This window comes from Adiantum capillus-veneris, chromosome 24 (genome assembly GCF_014529385.1).
Source record: "Adiantum capillus-veneris isolate H3 chromosome 24, ASM1452938v2, whole genome shotgun sequence".
NCBI lineage: Eukaryota > Viridiplantae > Streptophyta > Polypodiopsida > Polypodiales > Pteridaceae > Adiantum > Adiantum capillus-veneris.
In genome coordinates this window covers 38,781,227-38,788,657 of record NC_140954.1, presented here as the reverse complement: position 1 = coordinate 38,788,657, position 7,431 = coordinate 38,781,227, and positions in this window count along the sequence as shown.

The following is a 7,431-nucleotide window of genomic DNA, read 5'->3' as shown; positions in this document are numbered from 1 at the left end:
GAATGTATTGTGCAAGTTTCATATGATTTGGACAAGTTTTGGTAGGTCTATGGCCCATTATTGCCTCTATGCCCTGTCTTTGCGTTTTTTCATACATATGCGGTCAATTTTTGTCCAAATGTGATGAAACTTGGTGGCTAGCATGTAAAGGCTATTTAGAAACTTTGTGCAATGAGAAATGTTGGGTTTTATGCCCAGAAATGGCCTTGAGACATCCTACGTGTAGGATGTCTCCTGATGAAATTTTTACTGAAGGTGCTACTGGTGCCTGCCCTTAGTCCCCCTGAGTCCTTTTTAAGCCTAATTTCAACAAAAAAGTCAAATAGATAGAAAATAACTCCCTGTGTGGATTTCAAAGCCTCTGATCCTTTTTCTGACTTTTGGAGTGCTTTTCGGAGATGAAATTTCTTGATGTTGGTCTCCATAGCTTCCCGATCCCTTGGGGATCCTTGCCGTATGGTTTTTGTCAACTTTGGCTTCACCGGAGCTTTGCTTGGCAATTTGTCGCTCTAGAAGCACCCGTGGTTGCGTTTACATGTCATCGATGATTTGTGGTGGTCTACCACCATAGGACTTGGTTGTTGATGGTCTAGGAAGACCGCTCGTGAAGTTTGGTGGCAAACGGACATGCGGTTTGGCCGCGAGAGCTATTTGACGCTTTGTGTGTCTGATGCCGTTTCTGAAGTTTAGTGCCGCTTCGCGTCACCTTTTGTTCATGTGGGCTACATAGACTTATCGAGCATGTTGAGATGCTCCTACCCATGAATTCTGGTAGCATTTGGGTGCCTCTCCACTGATTTCCCATTTGGTGGCGCTTGCGGGGCTCTAGTAATTAGGGATTTTCCCGATGGTTTTCTACTACCTTTGGGCATCCAAAACTGGTCTCCTATGCTAGGGTAAGCTGCCGATGAAGTCTCATTACTTTTGGGTTAGCCGTTAGGTAAACACTTCTACTTGTAGGTCTCTGTTACCATATACATGTGGTAGTGATGTGTGTGAACACACTAGGACCGCCGGGGCATTTTTTCCCTCTTTAGGAGGTTTTTTCCCAAGTGCATTGTATATGCGCCCATCACTCTAGGGCTATCTATCTTTCCATTGCACACTAAGTAACACACTCTCTATTGTGTGCCTTGAGCTTCCTTCATCTTCTCCAAGCTGTGTGTGTTTTCTCTGCAACCCTAATTCCAACAATTGGTATCAGAGTAGGTCACGTCCTCCCGGGCTTAGTGGCCAGCTGCTCCAGCATAAGCCTGCTCACTTTCTCCGATTTCCGTGAGCTTTGGCGAGCGTTCGCAGGTCGACAAAAATTTTGGGATAGCTTGAAGCGCATGGTCTGCTCAGAATTTTGATTTGGGCTCATTTCGGCCTCCGTTTCCACTACAAGCAGTACTGCACAGGCTATTTCGTCATTTTGTGCAGAATTTCTGTCATTGTCGTTTTCTGCATAACAGGTGCCTTATAGTCTTCTACGGTTTGTGCTATATAGCAAAGGTTGTTCCCGCTCCATTTCTCCTATTTTCGGGCAGTTTTCACATCAGGTGCAACATTTACCATGGCTGACAACAACATAGATGTGTTCAAGATGTTTGCTGCTGAGGACAGGTTGGATGGGGATAACTAGCCTATGTGGATGGGGATAACTACCCTGCTGAGGACAGTTTGGATGGGGATAACTACCCTATGTGGGCTTATATGATGCAACATGTTCTTGTGTCAAAGGGTGTCTGGAACATTGTGCAGGGCATTCATGTACGTCCTGGTTTTGAGGATGTAGGCGATGTTGAGGATCTTGCTACAAGGATTGCAGCTGTTAGAGTTGTTTTGCCTACAGCAGAACAAGCTCGTTGGGATGTTAAGGATGTGCAGGCTCATGCATTGATTGCGTTGTCCGTGAAGCGCACCATTGTTCCTCACATCCGTTCAACAAAATCTGCAAAACAAGCTTGGGATATTTTAGCAGGTCTTTATGCAAGCCGCAATGAGCCTAAAATTGCTTTGCTGCGTAAAGAGCTGGAATCGAAGATTATGCATGAGGAAGATGATATGGACACTTTCCTTGCTAGTGTCAAGGATATCAATGAGCAGCTTATTTCTGCAGGTGAAGTCATTTCAGACAGTTCCCTTGTGCACACTGTTCTTGATGCCTTACCAGATTCCTACCAGACTTTTGCTAGTACTTAGAGACTGATGACCCAAGGAAATCCTGAAGTTGTCAAGTTTGATGCATTATGCACATTGCTGGTGCAAGAGTCACTTTCTAGACAAAACAGGACTAGGCAGCGTGCAGTTGAAAAGGCTTTTATTGCTTCTCAAAGAAAGGGTGGTTACAACAATGCAGCCACTTCTTATGGTTCTGCTGCGAGTGGCAAAAATTATGTTCCTAATGCTTCTGCTGGCAGTACTTCGTCTGGCAATTCTGGTCATAAGGGCAAAAATAAGATGCGTTGCCATTATTGTAAAGCCAATGATCACTTGATCAAGTCGTGTCCTAAGTTGAAGGCCAAAGAGGCTAAGAAGAAAGAGGGTGGTTCCACTGCAAATGCTGGTTCCACTACAAATGCAGCCATTGTTGAGTCTTCCGTGAAAGGAGACTGTGTTGCTGATGTTGATGCAGAATGGGCGTTTAGCGCAGAGTGCACTTACAATCCTGTTGTCCATAATGCATGCTTGTCAGTTGCTGCAGATTCACATGTGTGGTATTTCGACAGTGGTGCTACAAAGCACATTACCTCACATCGTGAATTGTTTACCTCTCTTGAGTCTGTCCCTCATGGGAATTCAGTCACTTGTGCCAACAACGCCTCTTATCTAGTTTAGGGAGTTGGAAAGATTGTGCTCACTGTTGCTAATAGAAGTTCCTTCACACTTGTTGATGCACTTTATGTACCTGGGATCAAGAAGAATCTCTTGTCTGTATCCGCACTTGCTAGACTTGGACTTGTAGTCAAATTTGTGGATGACAGATGTACAGTTCATGATCTCAGTTTTGGTGATGAAATTGTTGCATCTGGGCTTTTGTGTCATGGATTGTATAAGCTCAATTTGTATGACAAGTGTGGACAAAATTTTGCAAATGCTGTTGCAGATTCAAGGGCTATTTAAGATGCAAAACTTTGGCATGCACGTTTTGGTCATTTGAATTTTGCCAGTTTGCTGCGTTTGCAGAAATCTGATATGGTTGCTTCTTTGCCGCCTCTTGAACCACCTGTCAAACATGTTTGTGAAGGCTGTATTTTGGGTAAGATGCAGCGTTCTAAATTTCCAAAGGATGGTTCAGTTCGGGCCACATGCAGGTTGCAGCTTGTGCATAGTGATGTTTGTGGGCCCATGCAAACTCCGTCCTTGGGCAACTACCTGTACTTCGTGACTTTCATAGATGATTACTCCAAGCATGCATGGGTATTTCCGCTTAAAGCGAAGTCCGAAGTTTTTATGTGCTTCAAACAATTTCTGGCTATGGCTGAAAATGTCTCGAAATGTACTATGGGCACCCTCCGTTCTGATCGAGGGGGGGAGTATATGTCTCATGAATTTAATGCATTTCTGGTTAGTCATGGGATAAAACACCAATGTACAGTGCCTTATACACCTCACCAAAATGGTGTTGCTGAGAGGAAAAGCAGGTCACTGACGGAAATGGCACGATGTATGGTTAAAAGTCAAGCTTTGCCGCATTCTTTTTGGCTTGAGGCCATCATGTGTGCCACTTATGTACTTAACAAGTGTCCTACGAAAGATTTGCAGACTATTACTCCATATGAAGCATGGCATGATAGAAAACCTTCTATTGAGCACATGCATGTTTTTGGCTGTTTGGCATATGCTTTGGTGCCACAAGTGCAGCGCAGAAAATTGGATGATAAGGCTGTCAAATGTATTTTTGTTAGTTATAGTGCTGAAACCAAAGGTTACAGGTTGTATCATCCGCAAACAAAACGTATTATGGTTTCTCCGGATGTAGTGTTTGTGGAAGATTCTGTTCAGCCCTTGTTGTCATGTACTAGAGACAGTAATGTAAGCTCACAGGACATTTATGACACTTTGTTTCCTCTTTTCAGTGGTGGAAATACGAATGTAAGTTCCAATGACGCAAATGTACAGCCTATGGGGGTTTCTGAAAATGTTTTAGATCAGCCTATTACTGATGCAGATGTACATGATGTACTTGATGAGGAAAGGGCTGAAAATGAGCAGGCTAGAGGTATGCCAAAATGGCTGGTGCACACTTTGCGTGACAGTAAATTGGATGCACCTTTGTCTAGTCTTACTCGTTCAGGCTCTCGCCATGCACCTTATGCATCATATTGTTATGATTTGGCTGTGTCTAGCTTACATGATGTTGAGGAGCCTTTGTCTTTTGATGAAGCACAGAATTCAAAAAATTGGATGGTTGCCATCCAATCAGAATATGATGCACTTATAGAAAATGACACATGGACTTTATGTGATTTGCCTCCTGGCAAAAAGGCCATTGGTACGAAGTGGGTTTACAAGTTGAAACGCAAGCCGGATGGTGAGATCGATCGCCATAAGGCTCGACTTGTTGCAAAGGGTTATTGCACAGCAAAAAGGCATAGATTATGAAGAGACTTTTTCTCCCACTTGTCGTATGACTACTGTGAGTTTTCTATGTGCATTGGCAGCTCATTTTGGTTGGGATGTACATCAATCAGACATTGTTATTGCTTTCTTCAATGGTGACATATTTGAGGAAGTTTATGTAACGCAGCCTCGCGGTTTTGTCATAAAAGGACAAGAGGACAAAGTGTGCAAATGTAACAAGGCTTTGTATGGGTTGAAGCAATCTCCTCGTGCTTGGTATGAGAAAGCTGACACTCATTTGGTCAAACAAGGATTTCGTAACAATCCAACAGAAAGCACATTGTATGTAAAGCGTGAGGGTGATGTACTTCTCATTGTGGTTCTTTATGTTGATGATTTGCTGATCACTGGACCAAATGAGAGACATATTGCTGAATTTAAGGCATATTTGAATGCTACTTTCAAGATGAAAGATTTGGGGCTGTTGCATCATTATTTGGGTATACAGTTTAAGCAGTGTGATGGTGGTATTACCTTGTGTCAGAAAAGTTACATAGAGACATTGCTATGTAAGTTTGGACTTGAGGATTGCAAACCTATTGCCACTCCCATGGAAACAGGTTTGAAGTTGAGTCTTCATGATGCTGGTGATCCTGCTGATGTCACTCTTTACCAAACTGTTGTTGGCTGCCTCATTTATGTATGCAACATGAGGCAGGATATTCAGTTTGCAGTCTCACAGGTCAGCAGATTTATGCATAGCCCAGGGTCTAAGCATTGGCAGGCTGTCAAGAGGATTTTCCGCTACCTTAGTGTCACTTTACATCTTGGCTTGTTTTATCCCAAGGGGGGATCATTGCCCCTAGACTTACATGCTTTTTCGGACTCAGATTGGCCTGGTTGTTTTGACACGCGAGTGTCCACAAGTGGTTTTTGTTTCATGCTTGGCAGTTCATGTATATCATGGTTGAGCAAGAAGCAACCTACTGTGGCCACTTCGAGTTGTGAGGCTGAGTACAGGGCAGTCTTCACAGCTACGGTTGAGTGTGTATGGCTCAGATGCCTTATGGCTGATTTGGGTGTTGGACAGGACACTGCCAACACTATCTACACTGACAGTCAGAGCGCATTGGCAGTTGCGAGGAACCCAGTTTTTCATGCTCGCACAAAGCACATTGAGGTGCATTACCACTATGTCAGGGAGAGGCTCTCAGCAGGAGAGATCAGCTTGGCTTATGTGCCAACATAGGACAACCTTGCAGATCTTTTCACAAAGGCATTGTCTCGTGAGAAGCTTGAAGCTTTCCGCAAAGCTTTGGGCTTACTCCCCTTTGTGGACTGATCCTGTCCTCAGGGCATGGCACTTTCCTTTACTCATGTTCCAGCTCTCGTTCACCGCATCACTCCAGGGGGGATTTGTTACCGTATACAGGTGGTAGTGATGTGTGTGAAACACTAGGACCGTCGGGGCATTTTTTCCCTCTTTAGGAGGATTTTCCCCCCGTGCATTGTATATACGCCCATCACTCTAGGGCTATCTATCTTTCCATTGCACACTAAGTAACACTCTCTCTATTGTGTGCCTTGAGCTTCCTTCATCTTCTCCAAGCTGTGTGTGTTTTCTCTGCAACCCTAATTCCAACAGTCTCTTCTGTCCGCTTTCTGTGTGAACCCTACGCTAGTTTTCATGACAAAACGACAAACATGCGCGAAAAGCTTAAGGTGGTGAGCCTACCTCTCATGTCTGAAGCTCGTCGGGTAGTCGTGCGCGTCGTAGAAGCTGCTGGAAGTTCCGTTCGCTCTAAGTGGCAGAAGCTCTCTCTCAAAAGTCAATAGTGGAAATGAGCTTAAAATGAAGTGAAAATTTCTTATAATGGGGGTCCTCGAACCACTTTTCATGAAATTTGACATGTGCTCCCAACTTCTTGCGAGATGCGGTTTAGGCTCAAAAATTTCTTGATTTGGACTCCATTTGCCCATTTTCCGAGAAATTTGACATTTCGATCAAAATCTGGCCAAAACACGCTTTCCGCTCCAGTCTCATAATTGCACCCCCACTGTACCATAGGTTGTCCTATAGTCACTGTTCATCCCCATATTTTTTTGTTTTTCATTACGATCGTTTTTCACCTGCTTTTTGTATTTTTGAAGTTTTTCTATCGAAAATTAGTAAAATTAAAAAGAAAATAGCAAATTAAACCCAAAAAATCCCCAAAAATCATAATGAATCAAAAAAATCAACGCAAAACACTATATACACTCATATGAAATTTTTATGGTCGGATTTCTCCGTTTTACCAATTTTTATCCGAAAAATGTCTATTTTTACTGATATACACACCTAGGGGCTTGATTTGGCGTTTGGCCCCATATACCTGTAGATTCATGCTGTATAAGGGCATATGTACTTGGGTTAGTCCAGAAAATTTTTCAATCAAACATTAACCCTTAAAAATAGTCGAAAAACATGCCCTTTTTTGCTCTTTCTGCCATTGGGTCCGCATTTGAGAATGCCTCCCCCCCTCCTAGCCGGAGTCCTCCCGGACGACAAGGTATCGCCTTGATGTATGTGCCGTGCACGGGTTGAAAAAATTGTGCTAATGCTTGGCCGTGTAATGTGGCCCTATTTTATGGATACTCGGTCAATGCATGGAAAAATTAATGCTGTGTAAGAGAAGGGTATAAGCAAAATGCTTATTGGCATTCATCGTCGAGGTTTCCTGTTTGTTATTGATTTGGTGGGCGGAGTTTCTTTGCAAGTAAAAGTTGTAACTCTACCGCTCTCTGTTTGATCGATTTTTGTGCAAAAGTCACATGGTTGGCCGTTACTGTTGATATGGCCATAATTGTCTCCTTGGAGAGAATTTTCTTGGCGGAATTGGCCGT